At 45.1% G+C, this 24,376-nt stretch overlaps 1 protein-coding gene and 1 non-coding gene across 8 annotated transcripts in view; one reads left to right on the top strand and one right to left on the bottom strand.

Moving 5' to 3' along the window:
• The window catches only part of ip6k1 (inositol hexakisphosphate kinase 1), a 42,896-nt gene extending 21,577 nt beyond the window's left edge, over positions 1-21,319 (bottom strand). For 3 of the 7 annotated variants that reach the window (XR_002197853.3, XM_029113517.2, XM_029113523.2), the window contains exon 1: positions 20,495-21,189. The gene's annotated coding sequence lies outside the window, so the exon portion shown is untranslated. Of the gene's footprint in view, positions 1-14,955; positions 15,109-20,494; positions 21,190-21,253 lie in introns of those variants that run through there. The other 4 variants (XM_034297580.1, XM_029113522.2, XM_029113518.2 and 1 more) reach the window with 3 other exon arrangements.
• Positions 21,320-23,883: 2,564 nt separating this feature from the next.
• Positions 23,884-23,999, top strand: LOC114829535. Its single transcript, XR_003777448.1, has one exon. It is a non-coding gene; the product is annotated as a U5 spliceosomal RNA (small nuclear RNA).
• Positions 24,000-24,376: the final 377 nt, after the last annotated feature.

Here is a 24,376-nt window from a genome sequence, read left to right as displayed (position 1 = left end):
CTATATCAGAATAGCTCAATTGCCTAGTAACATTCCAGGCCTAAATTCAATTGAGATGGCATGTCATTCAGCTTTAAATTATTTTATTTAGAAATCCGTTCAGCAACAATTAGGGTTAAATGCCTTGCTCCTTTTTTTGGTCAGCTGGGGGATTCAAACCAGCAACCTTTGGGTTACTGGTAAAGCACTCCAACCACTAGGCCATCTGCCCACCCAAATACATTGTCTCAGGAACTGAAGAGGATAGTTCCGCAGGCCTGTGAGGAACTGTGGGCCAAAACCCCTCAACAGCGATGTAAGAGACTGACAAACACCTGCAGAAAGTGCTTGGTTGTGGTCCAGGTAGCTGAAGACCATTGGATGTCAGGATGAGGGGAAGTCTTCGTGGGTTGTTCACTGAGGCCTCACAGCGCGCCGCTGATTCGTTAAGGTCTCTCGGCTTGCTGGCAGCCAAGGATGAGCAATCTTATTTTATTTTGGTTTCAGGCTGCACGTCAACAGCGCATCAGGTTTTATGGGCGGCAGCAATTCGGCCGAGGGCATCACAGAGGACTCTATTTTTAAGGTCACATCTTAGCAGGTCGAACTGGCACTCGCATCGACGGACACGGCCCTGGGTCGACGGACACAGTCCACAGCGCATAGCAGGTTTTAATGGCCGCCCCTCGGGGAGACGGCAGTGACATAAAATTCTGGCCATTCGGGCCCGGGCCCCTCACCCATGGGTAAAAGGGGGTGGGGAGCCACGTCAGTGCCGAGTGTACCCTGTCAGGCAGACAAAACGCCAGAGCGCGACTGACGTGGACTGAACACCGACTGATTCTGTCAATTCACATTCCCCATGTTCCAGAGGACCCATAAGTCTGCGGTCCAAATTCTAGCTGTGCAAAGACTCCAAACGGACCTTGGCGGTATATAGTGATGTCACATAGCGGGATATCTCTAGGCTACATACTCCGTAAACAGAGCCTGTCTGGGATCAAATAGACGTGTGTTAAAAGGCGGCATCCATCATGCCCGCTATTCAGCCGGGCGACCCAGCTGAGATTGGATGAGGACCGGCCGGGAGGCCTGGGGGGAGAGACCCTGCGACAGTGCGGTCCGGTCCAGTGGTATGTATGTGCAGCCCATAACAACGGAGGGGGTCAGGCGTTCACTGGCGGATGGAACGTGGCCATGGAAAAACGTTCTGAAGTAGTACTTGGACACGTTAAGTCAGCGCCACTCACAACTAAACAGGGATTACGTGCCCTGCAGTTTAGTTGTGAGCGGTTTAGTTGTGAGTGGCGCTGCCTTAACGTGTCCAAGTACTTCTTCAGAACGTTTCTCCATGGCCAGCGTCACCACTGTCGGTTTTCCCCCACCCGGTCACAGTGGAGAACTCCAACACGGGCCCTTTGTTACATACCTTTGTAAATATGACGTCACCCGAATGCTAGATTACCAGGAAGCAAACATAGATGTGGGTCAGGGTAAAGGGCAGGAACGCCCCCGGGGGTTCTGTCTTTCACAGCACTAACCTGTGCTGCCGTGAAACAGCTCTTTGTTCAAGTCCGGACAGCCAGCAACACCATCACCCACATGCACGAGACCCACTTATTCACCGAAGAGAGATCATGTGGACTACGTTTTTAAAATCCTGCCCTTGGCCTATTTGAAATGCAAGTTATACCCATGGAACTCAGGCTATAATAGACACAGTTCCTGCTAATGGGATAATAACTATAATACATATTATTTATATATCTCTCTCACACACACACACTAATAACTCTGTGTGTGTACTGATTAAAGGGAAGGACAGGTCGGCTGTCATGGTCGGACCGTAGGGGAGTGCAGGTTGGTTGGGGGAAAGTAGATCTTATAAGGAGGCAGTTCCGAGGCCATTGACAGCTGTAATTTATTAATTGAGTTGGAAGATGGCACGGCCTCAGGAACAGCTGTAGCAGTGGAGTGATATACTATGTCGAAAGCAGAAGAATCAAGACGCTGGAGGATCCTGAATGTGCAGCCAACCTTCACCAAGGCTGCCTCAATACTGCTCATTGGCATGAAGCCAGACTGGAGAGCCACAAAATGCTGATAAGGGCTGCGACGTGAGCGAAGCTGATTGGCCACCATCTTCTCTGGGTCTTCAGATGAAAATGGAGGCTCGGAATGTAGTTCGAAAGGTCTGGGTCTGGGGGACGGTTTCTTGAGGAAGGGGAAGATGACCTTAGTGACAGGACCTGCCCAGGGTTGACGGACTTAGAGATGTTGGAATAGGGTCCAGGGGGCCTCTGGTAGGTTTCACTGACGAGACGATTTCTGCCATAGCAGCAGGCGTCACCAGAGTGAAGTCATTAAGGAGAGGAGCCAACACAACAAGTTGGGTGTGAGCCAGAGGAGGATTGTGGTCAGAGCATACGATGTTCTCTCTGATACTGTTGATTTTATCCTTGAAGAACTCAGCAAATGAGCGGCACTGTTCAGCGGTTGCTGTGCGAGAACCAGAGACTGCTGGAGGCCACAGGGGCCAACTCCAGAGTCAAAGAGATGTTCAGGCTTTTTCCATGCTTTTTCCTTTATTGTGCTCCATCCTAAGAAGTCCTGTTTTATCCTCTTAGACTTATGAAGAAATCCTCTTGAGTAGAAGAGACTGTCCCTTATTCCAGTACTTTCTAAGTCCTTTATATTTAAAAAAAAAAAAAATTAAAAATGATCTCAGGAGCGAAGTATATACAGCTCCGGAAAAACCTTTTCTTTCCTTTCCATAAATGTTGAAAAAGAAGGTTTTGAGTGAGGAACAGAAGGGTTAAAATTAAGAGACCACTGCAAATTGAACTCTTCTGTTCCTCACTCACCTGGTTTTGAGAGCCGATTACCTTTTGAGTGCAGATTGACACACAATGCACATTCCTCAAGTTGAAGTGTGGTAAATTGTAGTGGAATTGGACTCAATACATTTTCATGATAACGCAGTAAATTCTGCAGACACATTTAGCCTGAAGTTACGTAACAGCAACTACGTCACTGCCAGTCGCCAAAGAACGCAAATGATGTGAAATGACATGGCATATTAAAAAGCGCATGATTCATCAGCAACAAACAAAACAGGAACTAACCAAAATGAAAATACAAGGGGTTTTTAAAAGGGGGATTTCCAGATTATAGATATGCCCAAAAAATACAAACCATCACTGCCCACCAAAATGTACAGCAAGCTGCGGCTGTCACCTATTCAACGCGTTACCGTGTGGGACACCAGGCTGTCAACTCATGGTGAACAGCCTGGCCCCAGTGCCAGTCTTCTCAGTTCACTCATTCTAAACACTCCTAAAGATGTGTCCCAAATGACACCCCATTTCCTTTGTAGGGCACATTGACCATTGGATAAAAGTAGTGTACTACATAAGGAAGAGGGAAACCATTATTGACTCAGGCAGAATTCTTACCAACAGGAAATGATGCTGGAATTTGTCACACCCACCAAACGTACAAAATCATACATTTGTACAATTATACAAGTTAAAATGAAATAGAAGGATTTCAACACAAATCGTCAACGTGTTGAGCCACAAGTCAGAAGGTATGAAACTATGAATAGTAGGAGAAAGGGGAGTGTGGGTCCTTGGACAAGTGGGGAGTGTGGGTCCTTGGACCAGTGGGGAGTGTGGGTCCTTGGACCAGTGGGGAGTGTGGGTCCTTGGACCAGTGGGGAGTGTGGGTCCTTGGACCAGTGGGGAGTGTGGGTCCTTGGACCAGTGGGGAGTGTGGGTCCTTGGACCAGTGGTCAAAAGAAGTGCACTATATAGGGAACAGAGCATTATTTAGGAGGCATTCCTAGACACACTGAACACCTTTTGAGACTCCCTGGAAAACGTGTTGTCGTCGTCGTCCCTCCCCCCGAGACCTCTCCCTCCCCATCCCAGACACCCACTGTCAGGGATCGTGACCTGAGAAGCAGAGAGCCGTGAGAGAGAAAGTAACTCAGCACACAGTCCGTCACACAGCAGGAACTGGGCCATGACACCAGTGAGAGAACCCAGCATCAGAGCGTCATACTGGGACTGTCTACAAAGGGCAAAACACACGCTCACACGCACACAAGCAAGCTCTCACACACAACCCCACAGACAAGCTCACACATGCAAGCTCTCACAACCACAACAACCTGATAAGATCCTGGAATCAAAACTCACAGTGAGAGGATCAAAGAAATCTAAATCAGGAAATCTTGTTTTGAAAACACTTGTTGAAAGAGACTTACATCAGGGACTAGTGGCCAGAACATAATCATGATAATGCATTTCTAATAATGTACACTACAAACCTACCACAACTAAGCCCTGAGAGATTATACTGCATTCGATAATTATGATACATGGTTTTAGACTTCGACAAAAAAAAAGAAAACGTCCGGTAATTACTGGAAGACAATATGGAAGTGGACTTTAACAGTGGTGTTTATTTTCAAACACATGTCGAGTTGAATGATTTTCTGGTTTACAGTTATTTCCCTCTAGTCCGCAGAGCATGCTCTTTGGTTGGGTGACGACGGAACAGTAGCCCTAAATCTTTTCATGTTGCCAGAATCTTGGCGGAAGAGACTGAAACTCCAACCTGGTACCTTCATCCTACATTATAAACTACCTCCAGGAGTTCTTTATGTTTTACTAGACAGGAAAGTAGAGAAAGACGGATGAGAGTTTTTGCTGAAAGAACAGTGGGCTGGATTTGACCACTGGACGACCCTTAGCCACTAGACGCACTACAATGACCAGGGTCCGTAGCTCTAAAGAACTACAATGACCAGGATCCATAGCTCTAAAGAACTACAATGACCAGGGTCCTCAGCACTAAAGTAGTGCACTAAATAAGGAATAGGGTGTCATTTGCCCTGCCAAATCCAGAGACTGGCCACTTAAAAGTCCCTAGAGGAAGTTCTTTAAAGCTTGGATCAATAGTCTTTATTGATCACACACTGTACTGTCAGCAGAATCTCTCTGTCCAATCAGAAGCCAGGTGACAGACTATGTAACAACATGACTAATGCTTTGCAAATAGAGCCTGGAGCGATTAACTTTAGTATTTATTACATTATTAGGACCTCCATTACCGGTTTCCAAGGCAGCGGAGCAGCCAACGGTGTCTTCATATATTGGCTGGCCAGGCTGACAACAGGCTACAACAGACCAGGGCACCCTCAACCTGGCCCTTCATCAGCCAGACCTTTTGGGACATGGGGAATATGGTGTGATTTGGGACATGGGGAATATGGTGTGATTTGGGACATGGGGAATATGGTGTGATTTGGGACATGGGGAATATGGTGTGATTTGGGACATGGGGAACATGGTGTGATTTGGGACATGGGGAACATGGTGTGATTTGGGACATGGGGAATATGATGTGATTTGGGACATGGGGAATAGAGCATGATTTGGGAATATACGGAGGGTCATTACTAAAGCTGATGCAGTGCAGTGGAAGTGTCCACTTAAGCCAATAGAGGATGAGTCCCCCCAAATAGCCACTGATCCTTTTAGAAATTTGGGCCTCCCAAGACTGGGAAAGAAATGGCCCCAGGACCCATGGCTGCATGCTGCAGTAGCTAGTTACTGTTAAAAGGGTTGGAGACAGGCTGCAGCATGAGAAAGAGAGGGAATAAAGGGAGAGAGAGAAATGGAGAGGCAAAGAAATGGAGGGAGACAGGGACAGGAGGAAGAGGGAGGGAGACAGGGACAGGAGGAAGAGGGAGGGAGACAGGGACAGGAGGAAGAGGGAGGGAGACAGGGACAGGAGGAAGAGGGAGGGAGACAGGGACAGGAGGAAGAGGGAGGGAGACAGGGACAGGAGGAAGAGGGAGGGAGACAGGGACAGGAGGAAGAGGGAGGGACACAGGGACAGGAGGAAGAGGGAGGGACACAGGGACAGGAGGAAGAGGGAGGGAGACAGGGACAGGAGGAAGAGGGAGGGAGACAGGGACAGGAGGAAGAGGGAGGGAGACAGGGACAGGAGGAAGAGGGAGGGACACAGGGACAGGAGGAAGAGGGAGGGACACAGGGACAGGAGGAAGAGGGAGGGACACAGGGACAGGAGGAAGAGGGAGGGGGACAGGGACAGGAGGAAGAGGGAGGGGGACAGGAGGAAGAGGGAGGGGGACAGGAGGAAGAGGGAGGGGGACAGGAGGAAGAGGGAGGGGGACAGGAGGAAGAGGGAGGGGGACAGGAGGAAGAGGGAGGGGGACAGGAGGAAGAGGGAGGGAGACAGGAGGAAGAGGGAGGGACACAGGGACAGGAGGAAGAGGGAGGGACACAGGGACAGGAGGAAGAGGGAGGGACACAGGGACAGGAGGAAGAGGGAGGGAGACAGGAGGAAGAGGGAGGGAGACAGGAGGAAGAGGGAGGGAGACAGGAGGAAGAGGGAGGGAGACAGGAGGAAGAGGGAGGAAAAAGGAGAGACACAGGTGAAATAAATGGTGGGCAGAGCTAGAAAAGGATAGAAAGCGAGAGCCGAAGCCTGCCTCTGGTCATGGCACGTCCACGCCAACATGATCATGTTGTGTAGCTGTCTGCCTTCCAGGTCTTCCCATCAACACTGTCTAATGACCACACACACACACACACACACACACACACACCCACAATTTTCCCCTCGCTCTCTCCCTTTCCCACACACACACACTTTCTCTCTCACACACTTTAAAGGTTCGGTCAGCAAACCCTGATGTGCAGTGTGGACTATATTATGTGTTCTTGGCCTGAAGAGGACCCATGAACCCAATAGTTTCTCTTTCTCATGGATTTAGGCAGTGACATAGTTCCTCAATGCAAAAACGGTCCATCATTGAAACCAGATATTTGTCAGTGTTGCCATGGGATTCAGTGCACCGCCCTCCCAATCCCAGCACACACCAGAATCCCTACAGGAACAAGGTGAGAACTGTCTAGAGACCACCAATGCTGAAGTCAACAGGTAGGCTTCACAACAACAACAACAACAACAACAACGACGACGACAGCCACTTCCAGAACCAATAAAACTATTGGGCCTCACTAAGAAGACCGCCTCCGGTGTAGTTGGGTCAGCCAGCGCCCGGCAGAATAAGCACCAAGCGATACAGAGGGTGATACAGAGGCAGCTCTTGTCAGCCTTCCATCTGGGACATGTGTTTACATTGTGCCTAGAGGTCACACGACTATCTTGTCAATCAAATAGAATCTCTGCAACCAATCCCAAGGCAGCACAACCTTCGTAGGGCAGCAACTAGCGACAGTTTGGATAACTCGATTAATCAGTTGATTACAAAACTGTAACGCACTTAAATACCTCAACGGTTCTATTGAGGAGAAATATAGTAAGCGGCAAATTTGACACCAATGGGTTTTAATTCATCGGTAACAGAGCTGCTCAACTGCCAACGCGACCGCAACGACAGCGGTTCTGTCAACATCGTAGCCAAGTGTCTGTATTTGTGCCCGTGTCGGTGTGCATGCATGTCTGCGTGTGCGCGCTGGTAGATGGATAACTGCAAGAGGAGAAGGAGAAGACTGCGGCACAACCCCATCAGGCTGACCTGACCCTGCCTGGTCCCCATTCCACTACCTCAGGGAACACGTCTCGGGTTTCTGCACCACCTACGGTGTCACCACGGCCGACTGGAAAAGTCCAGGCATAAGTTCACGATGGCCATTTTTAAGTCCTTCGTTCATCAATCCATTTCGGCTGTTGTCAGCAATTGGTGCATTATGATTCTTATTTAAACCTCTCCCCAGGGACTCAGGCAGAAATGTTTAAACATCTGGGGATCACTGTCTTAAGAGGGACAGTTATAAGCCAAGTCTTTAGAGTAACAGAGATAAGGAGGGAGGCAATGGGAGAGGGGGAACGAGGAAGACATGTTTATGTTATAAAACGATGACAATTATAAAAGACGAAGAGGGAGGGAGAAATGGTTTTGTTATGAGGATGAGCAACGGAGAAATAATGTTTATAATGCGTGAAGGAAGAAATAAGAATCCTCTACCAGGATTTCAACAGGGATAGAACGTAGAAAGACGAGAGAGGAGAGACAGGAGAGAGAGAGGAAAGAGAGAGGAGAGAGGAAAGAGAGAGGAGAGAGGAGAGAGAGAGAGGAGAGAGAAGAGAGGAGAGAGAGGAGAGAGAGAGCAAGAAAAATAGGAGGAGAGAGAACAGCCAGGAGATGAGTCATCAGACCAGAGAAAGGGAAGATATGGACGAAAAGAGAGGGACGAAAAGAGAGGGATGAGAGGAGATGGCTGGGAAGGGAGTAGGAGGACATGGAGGGGGGACCGGCGGTACACAATATTAGCAGTGCACTGCAGACGTCACTGGCTACGTCACTGGCTACGTCACTGGCTACGTCACTGGCTACGTCACTGGCTACGTCACTGGCTACGTCGGAAACGACACACGATTCCAACCGATCTGATGAAGCGGCCTTTAAACTGAGCTCTGGGACTATGAAGCTTTGGTCAGAAGTGCTGTGTTACACAAGAGAGACAAGGTTGACATTTCAGCAGGCAGTATGAAGGTGGAATACATCTCTCGTGACCACCTGTTATCACTGTTCTGCCAGGACGCAGGAGATTAGGTCTTCTGTCATTTAATTGACACTGGCTCTTTCTGAGATGAAATAGAAATGGATATTCATATGTTACACAGCGGAGCATTTCATCTAGCCTGTGCTATATTGTACAGTTCCGCCAATTCCATTTTAGCTGTGCAGAGATAGTGGTGTTCTGCTGAAAACACCTGAATCACAATGAATGCCTGCTGGGTAAATTTGTATGTTGAATATATGCCTGCCAACAGTTCGCATTTTCCATGTGTGTCTCTGTGCGCGCGTGTGTGTGTGTGCGTGTGTGTGTGTCAGCGTCTCTGTGCGTGCTTGCGCGTGTGTGCGCGTGTCAGCGTCTCTGTGCGCGCGCGCGCGTGCGTCTGTGTGTGTGTGTGTGTGTGTGTGTGTGTGTGTGTGCGTCAGCGTCTCTGTGTGTGTGTGTGTGTGTGCGTGTGTGCGTCAGCGTCTCTGTGTGTGTGTGTGTGTGCGTCAGCGTCTCTGTGTGTGTGTGTGTGTGTGTGTGTGTGTGTGTGTGTGTGTGCGTCAGCGTCTCTGTGTGTGTGTGTGTGTGTGTGTGTGAGTCAGCGTCTCTGTGTGTGTGTGTGTGTGTGTGTGCGTCAGCGTCTCTGTGCGTGTGTGTGTGTGTGCGTCAGCGTCTCTGTGCGTGTGTGTGCATCAGCGTCTCTGTGCGTGCGTGTGTGTGCGTGTGCATCAGCGTCTCTGTGCGTGCGTGTGTGTGCGTGTGTCAGCGTCTCTGTGCGCGTGTGTGCGTGTGTCAGCGTCTCTGTGCGCGTGTGTGCGTGTGTCAGCGTCTCTGTGCGCGTGTGTGTCAGCGTCTCTGTGCGCGTGTGTGTCAGCGTCTCTGTGCGCGTGTGTGTCAGCGTCTCTGTGCGTGTGTGCGTGTGTCAGCGTCTCTGTGCGCGTGTGTGTCAGCGTCTCTGTGCGCGTGTGCGTGTGTCAGCGTCTCTGTGCGCGTGTGCGTGTGTCAGCGTCTCTGTGCGCGTGTGCGTGTGTCAGCGTCTCTGTGCGCGTGTGCGTGTGTCAGCGTCTCTGTGCGCGCGTGTGTCAGCGTCTCTGTGCGCGCGTGTGTCAGCGTCTCTGTGCGCGCGTGTGTCAGCGTCTCTGTGCGCGCGTGTGTGTGTGTGCGCCAGCGTCTCTGTGCGCGTGTGTGTGTCAGCGTCTCTGTGCGCGCGTGTGTGTGAAACGTAGAAACGTTTCTACATTTCCTCCTGTTACTAAGAGCTGGGTTAGTGAGAAGGTTCCACTTCTAGGGAGCCAGGCAAAAAAGTCCTCACTAGTCACAATTTGGCATGTGAGGACATCTGGCCCTCACAAGTATAGCGACACACACAGACACACACAGACACACACAGACACACACGTCTCAGGGGTATCTGTAAACACAGTATTCTCAAGAGTGTTAGAGAGACTAAAATAGACATGTGTGTGTGTGTGGCCATATTCAACATTGGCTGAAACAAGTATTTGCTCAAAAACACAGCGTATGCCCAGGATGATAGCTTGAACTCCTGGAAACAAACCCCCAAACTGGACTGTATTTCATCAAGTGGGTTGATGTAATGACAGTAATCAAGTCACAGAAACACCAACAGTGATTGGGAAATTACTAGCCTGTGTCTTCAGACAGTTCGTGACTGGAAATACAACTAGCTAGAATTAGCAGATGTCCTTCCAAGGCGTGGGACAATCAGTCAATACAAGAGCTGATTACGATCTCATTACACAACCAAACGTCCCAAACAGCATCCTATACCCTGTATAATGCACCACTTGGAGGGGCTCACAGGGCTCTGGTCCAAACTGGTGCACTATCGTGCGACCGAGAGGAGTGCAGTTGCCATAACAAGCAAAAAAGCAGCCTGTCATGACAGTCCAACTGGAGAACTTTAAGAGCATGGCTGTCCAAGCCCGTTTGCTAGAGCTCTACTGTCCTATATGTGCATCTTAAAAAGCGCAGATGTGCCCAACCTGATGCTAAATTACGGTTGGAGAGAAAATCTAAAGAGCAGTAGATCTCCAGGAACAGGGTTGGGCAGCCTGGGTTTAGACTGGGTTTAGGCAGCCTGGGTTTAGACAATCTTTCTTCACAACTGTCTGGGTTTTGTTTTGTTAGTGATGAAAACCTCTACCCAGTCCACTCCAACCCAGCAGATGTGGATAAAGGAAAGGCATCTTTGAAATATCTCTGCCATTATACCTGGAAAGTGGCCATGTAGGTGGAAAAAGGAAATAAGCAATAAAGATAATTTTTAAAAGGTGTCTGCACTGGGCACTCAGACTCCACCGTAGCCAATCAGAGAAACAGTTTATGCAAATAAGCCATTTTAGACACAACCCTTATTATTCAGTTTCAACATTACATTCAAACTAAACTGGGTTCACAGGGAATAGCAGCCGTGCAACTTGAGAAAACGTTCACAAAAGTCACAAATAATACCAGAAAATGTGTACAGAAATTACAAAAAAACAACGCAGACTCACTCTTCCTCAGTTGTACACAAACAACAACAGCAACAACTAGCCAATGTAAACAAGTTCCAGATTAGCAACAATCCAACATGAGGACACCTGATAAACCCTTAATGTTTTCCAGCTTGTTCTTCGCGTTCCAATTGGATTTTCCCTTCTGCTGCCTGCCTGCCAACACGTGTCTGTTGCTACTGGTTCTGACAACGAGAACTTGCCTGTGGCATTTGATCGATGCCAAATGCATTTGATTGACAAAACGAAAACGACACTGTGAATAACAGGCGTCCCAGTTGGCCAGAGAAGGGATTTGCACCACAGCAGCGCAGTCTTGGACGTGGGAGGGTGACCATCAGATTTAATGTAGATGACTTATACACTTTCAAAGGAAAATTCATCTGACAGCCAGGCATCACCCTCATAAGGAATATATTGTCTTTCATGTTTCAGCCAAACATATCAAGAGGTCCCAAGGAAAATGGTGTTGCAGTTCTGAAGACGCGTCAATTTAAGACAGTGTTTGTGGGGGGACATAAACATTTCTGAAACCTAGTGCGACCCGAGCACTACCCACTGAACACAAGTGGTTGACATCAACACTCATCATCAAATACTACAGTAAAAGTATTCAAATAGTGAGACATACCCACCATGTGGATGAGTGGACTGGGCCATGCCAACCGCCGTCCTGTGGTATGGTAAAACTCTAGCACTTCCTCATTACATACACCTCAGCTGTGATCACGGACCTCACAGGTTCGATTATGGTGGCTCGCCTTTAAATTAGCCCCAAAATATTGTGCAATTGAAACTAAAATGATATTAACCAAATAAGGCAGAAAATGATGTAATAAGTCTTGCCAATATATATATATATCTGACTAAACTATATGTATCGATTACTTTAAATGCATCAATGTATTACTCAGTCACTGAATTTTTAGACATAGATCAGACATAGACCTCAAACAGAGATAGATCTGACAGTTTCATATCTGCAAAGTGGCTAACAGTTTCCAGTGCACTTTGTATATGGGATGTGGTTGCGACGCATTTGCAAAGGCGATTTGAGGGAGTTGCAAACACTTACGTCACCTTTCTGACAGCATGGCTAAGAGAGGACATCAGACTGCAGCATAGAGATGGAAAGAGGTCTTCGCCTACCAATACCTACGATCTTGGTCCTTGTTCTTTTTCTCCACCAGCTGTTTGTAAACACTAACGAAAAAAGCCCACGGCCCACTCTAGAACAGTCTTTGGCCCCAGGTTGTCGTCTATCATCCTCTATGGACTACAGTAATATCCTGAGATTAGCAGCTATTTCCATCAGCCTGTAGTCTGTTACGAGTCAAGGGCAGAGGTCGGGATGTACAGGCCATGCCAAGGGGCCAGGGTCAGCTCAACAGGACGGCCAAGGACTTCCTGGAAAAGCACACAAGTCTCCTTTCTAAGTAAGGTTACAGCATTCCAGGCACTTTCCAGGTTTGGGGGGGGGGGGGGTTTCTGGAATGTTGGAAACATACTTCAAATGCCTCAGCATCAACAGGACGACTTGTGCCCCACAAAGGGATGAAACATAGTTGGATTAGACAACTGTTAACATCTGGATTAATGAAATGAGCTCCATCCAATGACAGGTGGCTCAAAGAAATGTTGTTTCACAAGTTTAAAGGGAGTTGAAAACGTTTCAGGGCCACTCGGGCTCACTAATGACTTCTATTACTTAATACATCAGGGGATGTCAGCCGCTTACATTTAGCCTACAGCTGCCAAACAAAATGAAAACAATTAAAGTGGCCAGCTCGTAAACGCAGAATATTCCCTGTACAGGCCCTGGTAAGGTTTGTTACAATATGGGTGCCACAGACTACATGTGACCCAGTCAATTAGTCAAACCCAAGAGGTACCAGACTTCAAATTAAGACAGGTCCTCCGATATCCCGTTCTGCCTCTTAGCACACCGCTGCTAAGAGGCAGAACGGGATTCTCCTTCCTACCGCAACTCCTCTGAGCCAGTCATGCAGACGACGAGCTGAGTAAAGGGTGGCAGGGACCAAGACCAACTCGGGAGTCTGTTGTTATGGTCTCTAACTGGCCGGTGAACAAGCTCAAACAGGAAGCGTTGGCCAGGGCATACAGGCCTGGAGGAGAGCGCATTCCCAGGCCACCAGCCACACAACCTGCACTCTGGAAGATGCTGAGGCAATCCGCTCCCACCAACTGCCAGGTCGTGGTGCACTATAGGTACGCCGCAACGTTCGCCATCTAGGGAGCTCGTGGCAGCCCAACATCGTCTAATTGGTGGTTTTACATATTAAAACAACATCTGATGTGAAAAGGTCTGGCGTAAAACAAAAAGATCTAATGTGAATGATCAAAAGACCAATTTGTAGAATGAAAAAAAAACAAATTTAGGCTTCCAGTGTAAACACACCCAAAACCAGTTGACAACCACAGACAACCAAATTCTAACCCAAACCACATTCCCTCACAGAACTATTGCAAAAGCTTAGCCAGTCTGTCAATCAAACAAAAATAAGTTCCCCTTTAAAGAGACTGTTTGGGGATTTCTGCAAGAAGGCATTTGATTCATCCGTGCCCAGAATAAAGGAAATGAAAGACTTTCACAAACCAACAGTGGCGTGTGTTAATTCGGCATCCACAGAAAAAGACCGTAAGCAACATGGTGCTACCTGCATGTCCACATGTTATCCACAGGTCCATCTGACTATGGGAAGTAGGTAAAAGGAGCTCATCTGTCAAAAAGCCTGAAGTAATCCTAAGAATCAGCAGCATCCATAGAACCTTCCTAAGCGACAGTTCATGTGCTATGAAAACAGACTTAGCAAGGAACACAAACAGTGACGGTTTACTCCACCTATCCTTTGTAATCACAAGGCTATAAAAAGCCAAAAGACACGAGAAATCAAGATTACATGACAACCAAAATGTACACACTTGTAAACTAGGCACAGATGGAAACTAAACAAATACACCAGGAAACCAACAACAAACATGCAGTATTTTCAAAATGTGCAATATATCACTGCCAGATTAAACGATATTTCTTTTAACATGACAACGTGACCAAATAAACGGTGGGGCTACCTTCAGGAGTTTAAGTGCAAAAACGCTGCTGATTGCATAAACATTATTCAAGGACTTGAAAAGCACATGATGTACACGATGAAATCATACAAGCCCAGTGAAAGGACACCTGGGGGGACAGTGGAGGCAGAGTTAACTACCCAGTTAATATCAACCGCCCCCACTGTACACTCTGCTGTATCTCAATGTATAAGTCGTTGAATAAAGCAGGGACGATATAATGAAAAATTACACTAACCACACGGACCTAACTGCAGGCCTTTTGCTGATAATGTTCATATTATATAGAACAAAGATCCATATTCATCCGGAAATCCCTTTCTAATATGGGTTTCTGTAAATGGGATAGTTGAGGGCTAAAATAATTGAATAGCAGCCAAGCATTTTAAATAGGAAATAAAATAGAACAAGTTAATAACACTCTATTCATCATTATCGCATGAATTTAGGAACATTAAGGCAATATAGAACGTGGCTATAGTTCAATGGCCTTTGTCCATTATTAAATACATCACACGATTGGTCCATAATAACCATGGTTCTAACTCTGTCCTGCTTGACAAACTTAGAATAAAAGAAACGCCTGGCCCAATGGTGAGGGCAGAGACACAAATGAAAAGGACCCAATCAAACCCACTCCACTGAACAATTATCAGAACTGGCAGTGAACCACTGACATAACGTAGCTCAGAGAGGAACCAGAACCCCTCAGATGATCACAGAGACTATGCAGACCTTTGAGAAAACACTAAAGAAACATACGCAACTGCATGATGATTAAAACGTCTCCTCTTTACCTGATCATCGTTCTTCTAATGAGAGCCGGCTCTGAGGACAACAGAAGCACAGAGGTATCCCGCGGCCAGACTGCCTTGTTAACCCCGCTTTGAAGACCGAGCTAACCAGCTATGCTGTGCTCTAGCAGTCCATTCTCAGTCTAATAAGACTGGCTGGCCACCACTCAGCTAAAGAGACCATCCCAAGCTTAGAGCTCAAAGTGGGAGGGATTAAAGCCTTAGGTGTTTGGCAAAACAAACTGCTCTCTCTCCTCTTGAGCTGTTTCAATGTACGGGCCGCTTCGGCGGACACGGTCCGCTTCGGCCTGATCTGCAGCGTTGACCCACTCTCAACTGAGGGAACGCTGCACGACACAACAGAATAACAGATTAGATGCCAGACAGGGAGAGACAAACAGAGAGAATGAGAAAAAGGGAAAGAGAGAAGGAACAGAGTGAGCAAGAATGAGGGAGGGAGGATAAAAAGACAACAGGGGAGACTTTCAACAACAAGGAAAAGTCAGCGATAGATATAGATAGATATAGATAAGGTGACATGAAAGGGAGCAGAAGAGAAAGACCCTGAAGAAGTGAGAGAATGAACGAGAAAAGGTTACTCAATGTGACAGTGTGGGAGAGAAAGAGAGAATGCTTTGCAAGTGAGAGTGGCTTTCTGAACAATACAATGTAAGACAGAGTGGCTTTCTGAACAAGAGAATGTAAGACAGAGAGGTTTTCTGAACGAGAGAGTTAGAGTGAGAGGAGGTGACCCCGCTAAGCCTCTTTTGGTTCGGACGGACAGGCCTGTTTGGAGCCAGGACAGGTGTAGATTAAACCTCCACCACCAGCACACAACTATTCCACATGTCGAACATGTCATTCAGCTAATTATAACCAACGACCACCGAGGATTTACGGGGCCAAATGATGAATCCAAGATATATGTGCAGGTCAAATTAGGCAAGGTGTGAATTTCACCTGTTGTTCTATTTCGGTACACGCATAAGGCTTGGGAGTCCATGTTGTCCATCTCTCACCTTTTCCCATGCGTGCTCCTTGGCAGTCACATATTGAAACAAGGAAAACTGTACAAAGCGAGGATATTTGGCCAGTCCTGACAAAAAGCTTTATCAGACCTGGGGTTAGGTTTAGAATTAAGGTCAAGCTTAGGCATACAAGTTAGGGCTTAAGGTTACGGCACAAAGGTTAGGTTAATGTTAGGCATATGTTAAAAAGTATTTAGTTTCAGAGGCACAAAAATACCTTGGTAGGAAAATGTGCGGGTTTGTCTAAATGTCTATGTGGATATATGTGATGTAATTTGTATTGAACACAGGGCTCAGCTGTGAGGAACTATGGTCTCACTGTGACTCTCTCGTGTATAAACAAAGGTGAAATAAAAATGTTTTTTTTTTTTTTTTTAAATCCTCTAAAAAGCTGCTCAGGCGGCAGGCAGACATTAAACCTTGACAGATGGTTCTCATAAAAGAAAACACATGCAAAAAATCTCCTGGATCAGTGGCCAGAGATGCATATCAGAACAAAAGCAACTAAATCTTGATTTTTCTCCAATTAGGAATGTAACCAAGACAGAGACTGTGTTTCCAGGAAAAGCCTGTATTTGGTCAGACCCATAGGTTTTCTCCTCACAGGTGTGTGTGTGTTAAAGCTGAAATTGTCCCAGGTGGTAGACATAGAAATACATATAACTTTGTCACATCACTCTGTTACACACACACAAAAATGACTATCCAAGTGAGGAGTAAACAATGCTGTATCATAGGGAAAATAACAATATTGTATCAAGATAAAAATGATTTTCCCTAACCCTAAAACTATCCTCAACCAGGGATTCAAAACGTTGGGCATGGGGGCGTTTCCAATTGGTGTTGAGAGAAGTTAAACTCAAATGCGATTTGAACAACCTTTAACTAATCCCACCAACTATTCAGATGTAGGTAGTACCAGAGAAACAGAATTCAAAAGAACAAACCCTACTGCATAACAAGCAACAGCAATCAAACAAGCAGATCAGTATGCATGCTGATTAACATCCCTGAAAACAATTATTGCCATCTTTTTGTCACAAACATTTGCGCATCAAAGGCCCCTTAGCAAGTACCAACAAAATATTAAATAAAAAACAAATGAGAAACAATCTTAACCAAAGACTAACTGCATTAGGTTAAAAATAGCTGAAAGTTCCATTTGCGTTAAACTGAGTAATGTTTCTTATTAAGTTTACCTCCACCGCAAATAGTATCTATGAACAGTATGACCTTTGCCATTGGCCGTTTTAAAAGCTTATTAGCCATTCGTGAATGACACTGAATCTGTCTAGTGTCCACTGGTTGAACTGGGTAACTTGATGGAATTGCATTCTCCTTTAGTCCTCTTCTAAGTGAACGTGGGTCACGATCCTCTGTATACCAAAAATGTATACACTGAAATTCAATAGTTGTTAAATTATGGACTTTTTAAAACAGTGGTTGAACCGTACCGTGAGCTCAGAACCGAACCGTGAGATAAACAAACCCACCCATCCCTATTGTTTGTGTGCGACCCATGACTGAATACAAGACCCCCAGGGCATCTCCTCATCAATCTGCTGGTGGGGTGAGGGTGGTGTCCTACATCTCAGATCCTAACTTAACTGCATACCATTGTCAAGTCAATGGACAATGTGTTGAAAACAAGTGCGTTGTCATTGGCTGAGACCCAAACGGAGCACCGTTCGCAGGGCTCAGGTCAAAGGTGGTGCAGTGACTAGGGCCCACAATCCCCTTCAGGAGGAAGCATCCGTGATATGCCAACGCTGGTGGGAAGACTGTGTGTGTGTGTGTGTGTACTTCCATTGGCAGTTAGCCTAGCATAGCTCCAATATAATTGCATATAAATACTCCAATAGAAAATACACTTAATTAGATTTTTGCAAAAAAAGAGATCACAGAATTATGAAGAGAGAAACTATAGTATCTACTATGGTAGATATTAGGGCCTGTGTAAGAGACAGACAACTGTTCAAGAACACTGTTTCTCCAGAAGAAAGGCTTTCTAAGAAAGGTCTAATTAAATTTCTTGGTTAACAAAGTGGGGGGAAAAACATGTTTCACAAGACAGAAGAATTAAAGCCTACAGAAATAACTTTACTTTTAATACCTTAACTCTTAGAAAAGGTTTTATCTAGAACCTACAAGGGTTAATAATAATGGGGAACTCACGCAAATTGAAATTGTACAAATTGTACATAGAACAATACTGACCTTCTATACTATGTTCCAGTTAGATAGAGGTCATCTAGGCAGAAAAACCGGCGTCTAAGTCAACAACATGGAACATATCACATAGCATGAAACACAATCTATGGGCACATCTGAAATTACATCCTGTTCAATATTTCTATTATCCAAATTAAGTGCAACAATATGGTGAACAATAGTCAGCCATTTGAAATGATATAGTCAAAACACTTCGAAATCAGATGGAGCTATTTAATAGACACATGGCTGGCATGGGCTAGACCTACTGAATGGGCATGTTGTGTAAAGGTTTGGAGGTTGGGGTAGACCTACTGAATGGGAATGTCGTGTAATGGTTGGGAGGTTGGGGTAGGCCTACTGAATGGGAATGTTGTGTAATGGTTGGGAGGTTGGGGTAGGCCAGCTGAATGGGAATTTTGTGTAATGGTTGGGAGGTTGGGGTAGGCCAGCTGAATGGGAATTTTGTGTAATGGTTGGGAGGTTGGGGTAGGCCAGCTGAATGGGAATTTTGTGTAATGGTTGGGAGGTTGGGGTAGGCCAGCTGAATGGGAATTTTGTGTAATGGTTGGGAGCTTTGGAGTAGGCCAGCTGAATGGGAATGTAACAGCTGGGTGAGCTTGAAGCACAGAACAAGCTTTATCAACACATTCAAAACCAGCTTAATCATCAATTTTTTTAACCAAAACGAATATCTTCTCACACCCAAAACCAGCGTCATAACTTATAACATGCAAGTCTGCACATTTAGCAGGCCATATCTGACTTTCTATTATCAGTAGAAATTGAGTGTGCCCAGTGGCCTGTGATTTCCACTCACAGGGGATCAAGTTGTTAAAGACAGTTGTCACAGATATAACCCACACCTGATAAATAATCAACCTTACAATTCCCTGATAATCTGCAAGTAAAGGAAAAATAAACATGCACCCAAGCACAAAAGCCTGTTCCCCCACTCCAAACTCCAACATTGTAATTATAATTACTCCTACTTAACACGTCTTTCTCCAACATGTCAACATCAACACATGTTCAGATTGAGTGGTATATCCTAGAAAAAAACTAAAACAAAAAACAAAGGTGAAAGCAGGAGAAGGAACCTACCTGGATTTGTCAAATAGAAATTCTTGCTTTTTCAAAGAAAAATATTTTACTACAGTGTGGGACAACGGAATACGCAAGAACAGGGAGGTCACCCAGAACAGTTGTGCCACAGAGTTGGGCTTCTGGGTTTGGGATGGAATGCTTTGGAGCAGTGGATGGAAAAATTATAGCATTTGGGAGAGAGCCACATTCAACAGGTGAGGTGATATGCTTACTGATGGGTCAAAGCCCAGTGGGGATACAGAAACAGTGGGCCAGTCCGTCCAAAATGGCACTATATTGCCCTGAATAGTGCACTACTTTTGATGGATTGAGAAGACGGAAATTCTCTGGATATCAGTCAACCTGGGCTGCCAGTGAAAGAGTCCCTGATGAAACTGATGCTGCCTGCTGGGATTGGTCTCAGTCTGTGCTGAGCGGCTGTGACAAAGTAAAGGGAGCAAGTGGACAAGCAACAGAACAAGTATCAATCCACGGTCAGGCAGAGGTCCATCTGACGTGCCAGTAATTTTCAAGGGCAGAATGACAGGCCACATTACAGCACTGTCGATATTAGTAGAGACACTACCGACATGTCAACAGCAACTGACTATAACTGCAAAGCCACAGCTGGATGTTCTTGTCTGACTTCAACAACACTGCGCGCTATATCTGATAACCCATTAAATTCTCACGCGAAAATGTAGAGCAGATATCACCCCAGAGGGGCTATTACGCAATGACCATAGGTGGTCACCGATGACTATGTACGTGAAAGATGTTTGCATTGCATGATGATGTTATTTACTGGCGACTCCCAAATATAAAAACGGGAGATGTTGTACTGTACTACAGATGGATCACGTTTTATTTTAAAATTGCTTGATGAGTAACTAGCTATCACAGTCGGTGCAATAACAAGCAAAGCTAGCAAAAATCCTTAACGTAGATTGTAACGTCAGCCAGTTACTGACTTTGTACGAGGACTACTTGACGTTAGGTATTACAGTGCCGTTAGTCAGCGAGCCATTTCGCTAACCTATAAAAAATATGTAGCCATCTAGCTAAGCTAATTAAAGAGATGGATAACGTTCAGTTTACGTTAGCTCAGTCTCAATTAGACAGACAGCTATAGATAATTAATGAACACATTTGGCAATGCTAAATTGAGCTAACTACAGTACACCTTATAACAACGTTGGCTGACGCTGTTTACTTACCGGGTTTGAGAATCCTCAGCTTGGCAGATGAAAACAAATTGGTCCAATCCGAAACCGAGGGCAAGCAGGACAGACTGCTGTACCGTGTTACTTAACCAAAATAACCTTATCGTAAGCTAGCTAACGTTAGCACCTACCTTGTTGCCTGTGTGACAACATTATCTATATAGTACCTTGCTACAATGCACTTGCAAGCGTACATGGACTTTCTTATCGCGCGGTACCTAGCTAATGTTAGCGTCATCGCTTCGCTGAAGCTGAACGACTCAGTCACGTTTCGGTGTAACCTTCCGCTAAGTTAGCTAGCTACTAGTTACCGTAAGCTAACTTAGCTAGCTAACTAGCTATCGTATCAGCCAGATAGCTTAACATTTGAATAAACACACATTAACCAGCAGTCTGGCTTCCCACGTTAACTCGCTTATACTTGCAACGTTTTGTCCCTTTTGTTGAGGCTTTAACACAACAGCTAGTTAATTCGGGTCACTAAATGTAACTGACATTATTCTGTGTGTGCCCCCTCCCGTCTAACCACGACTCATCCGAACAATATGGCAGCCGGTGAAATCGACCATCACCACTCCGACTGTCCCGAGAAAGTAACCAGTCACTGACGAATACGTTACAGTGAGCTAGCGTACCACACACAAATACAACATTTGGATGTTGTTTGGACTTTGGATTGAAACGAAGCTGGAAACAATGTCATAACATTCTGATTTTTTTTTTTTTATCCAACAAAATAATGTAAAAACTTACACGTTCAGGAGACTGACAGATGTTTGTGCAATGTGGAATTTCGTTAAGTGCTGTTGCCATCTAGCGACCGCTCTGGGGTGGTAAAACCTATAGATGGATGAAACTCAATTTCTGTTTACCTGGTTCTCAAACAGGGGGCATCGGACACTTGGTAGTCCGCGGTCAATATGTAAGAGAAGTACCAACTTTGAAAATAATGCTGTAAGCGTCCCTTCGCAGAGTTCATTTCCCAAGATAATGCACCTAACAGAGTTTATCCTACTTATATCACAGTTTCCAAGAAACAACAATGTAGACATGCAAACATTAACCAGTGGAAATGACATGTCTTGCTTTATATTTACATGTTTTGTTAGTGCATGTATAATTTCTCATGTTTTGGTTGTGCTGCCAGTGTGCAGTGTCTGTGCAATGTTATAAGGTGTCGTGTTTTGAGTCAGTTTTGAGTCAGTGGGAAAACACAAGGTTGAGGATCAAAGGACTTATTCAGGGTTCTGGTTTACAGGAACCCTGAATAAGGAAAAACATGTTGTGACACCAGCTGCAGCTGTCCCTGTAGTTTAGTTAGAACTGACTTGGAACAAGCTTGTGCATACAGCACTAACCTCACAGTGAACCCAAAACATATACCAGGCAGAGATCTGAAAATAATGAATGATGGGGTGATTTGGTGACAATTCATATAGATACACTTGTTACAGCTGCACTTGTTACAGAAATCAATCAATCACATTTATTTATAAAGCCCTTTTTACAACAGCAGTTGTCAGAAAGTGCTTTTACAAAACACCTGGCCTTAAACCCCAAGGAGCAAACAACAGTAGTGTTGAATTTCAGTATAAGAAACAACCCATTCATTGGTTCGATTAGGTCTCTATTTATGGATGCTAACCAGTTGTTAATTCAATCACTGTCCGGGCACCTCATTAGCATGGACTACTCGAACAAACAAAAGGATGTGAAACCAGGCCAGATGAAGACTCCACATTGTCACAACTGACCTGTGGAGAGCAAGACGTATAGAAAAATTACCTTGATTCTTGAGCACATGGACCCACCGCTTCAGCTGTTCAAGTGCATGGCCAGTAGATGGAAGAAGAGGGTTTGCTTCAGGTTTCCCAAAACAATAAGTGTTTGGAAGCCATGTGTCTGGCTGTAGAGGTGGCAGTGAGGTGGATGATCATGTGTCTGGCAGTAGAGGTGGCGGTGAGGTGGATGTGAATGGCTGTAGAGGTGGCAGTGAGGTGGATGTGTCTGGCTGTAGAGGTGGCAGTGAGGTTAAAAACGTGGCACTGTCTGATCAATTCTGTGTCTTTTTTTTAATCAATGATCACCCTGGATGTTCCACTCTGTGGAAGTCAAAAAATTAATAAATAAAAAGACTATGTATATTGGAAAACAAAATATATCATAAATAGGTGCAAATATATTTTTGTTTGTGTTTAGTATTGAGTGGAACTATTATTCTGGGGAGGAAGGTGAGAATGAGTTTTTGGGTCAGGGAGAGTGAGAGTAGAAAGAGGGGGGAGGTGAGAGTTTGAACGATTAGTATAGGAGTGGTAATTACTGTTTATTATTATGTTCTTATTTTTGTTTAATAATTCTCTACAGTGTGAGGAGTATATATTTGACGCATACAGCGTGTGGCTAACGGTGGACTGTGTAAAGGGACAAATAAGCTAGAAAGTGGGAGTCATCGCTGGATACACGTTTTCATGAAGATTGCACATCAACTTCACCAGGTTTCCAAGGATTTACTTACGGCCTGGTATCACTTGTAAGGATTTGTTTTTTTCGGGTAATTCCGTAAACTTAAAGTGCGCCAACGAACTGGGTTAAATGTAGGCCTATTGTTTCGAGTGCACAGAGTTGGGGAGTAACATCCAAGTAATGTTACATGTAAAGGATTACATAAAAACAGTAACTGTAATCGGTTATGTTACTAACAAAAATATTGTAATCGGATTACAGAAAGATTATGATTACTTTTGGATTCTTTCAATTGAAAAATAATAGGTGCGCGAAATAATTATGACACGTTGTTTGAGTTTATTATTTAATTTGATAAAAACATCGTTATTTGAACCAAAATATGAAAGAAGGACGCGCATAACCAGTTTAGTGACGAGAAAGCGCTAGTTTACATTTCTCTGGTTTTGGTTGGATGGCTGGTAAAAACTGTATATATTCGATGATATTAGCCGAGCGATCTAAAATGCTATTTAGTTATCTACTCGACGCATAATTCTCAGAACAATGATAGGCAATAGGCGTTTTACGTCGTCTTTTTGTTTATAGTTTCTAATGATAACGTACAATGAATAGTTTCGAAACCTTGACAATCTATATTCAAACCCCTGAGTTTCAACTTTCTACAAGATGCGTTGAAAGATCCGCGCATGCGCAACAAATTACCCACCATGCATCTCAAGTCAAATATCTTTAGGTTTTATTCATATTTTTGTAAACAAGGATATACTTAAACTACCCTTCTATTTTGCAATATATGAGTATGATTAAACAATTTCAATAGGGCAGGATATGTGTATCTGAGTGATGACATTAGTGTCACCATCATAAGCAATGTCATCTCCGTGAATGCCGTCCCGATTTCACGTTGAAACGGTAGTACACTCTGGTTTCTCTTCAGATCGAATAAATCTTTCGCCTTTTACTAAAGATTTCCGTGGAGAGGAACATTATGAGTATCAACTAATTTTTTGATGCCCTACCTTACGGTGGGGTTTCCTTGAACTGTAGAATATAAAAGCCAATCCGGTTTCTCTTCATCAATCTGCTAGTTGGCAGGGAGGAGCGTAAGACATATCGCTTTATTTTTTTCCTCTCTTTCTTGATCTTCTCTTCTTTTTCCCTCCTTGTTCTTCTTTTGACAGACTGAGGGACTGTACCAGTAAATGGTGCAGTTCCCGGACAAGGCAGGGAAAGAAGGACTGGGGAGGACAGGCAGGTAACAGTGGCTTGACCGCGGCTTTTCTGGAATCGCCCGTCCACGGAACACCCGGACCAAAGGAATGACTTAGGGAAAGGACAAGGCCCCGAAACCCCTTTTTTTCGAGAGCCCGATTATATTCCTTCTAAAGCAAAGTCATTATTTCTTATCCC

This window comes from Esox lucius, chromosome 2 (genome assembly GCF_011004845.1).
Source record: "Esox lucius isolate fEsoLuc1 chromosome 2, fEsoLuc1.pri, whole genome shotgun sequence".
NCBI classification, from domain to species: domain Eukaryota; kingdom Metazoa; phylum Chordata; class Actinopteri; order Esociformes; family Esocidae; genus Esox; species Esox lucius.
The sequence above is the reverse complement of the archived record's forward strand: the minus strand, read 5'-3'. Positions and strand labels throughout refer to the sequence as shown.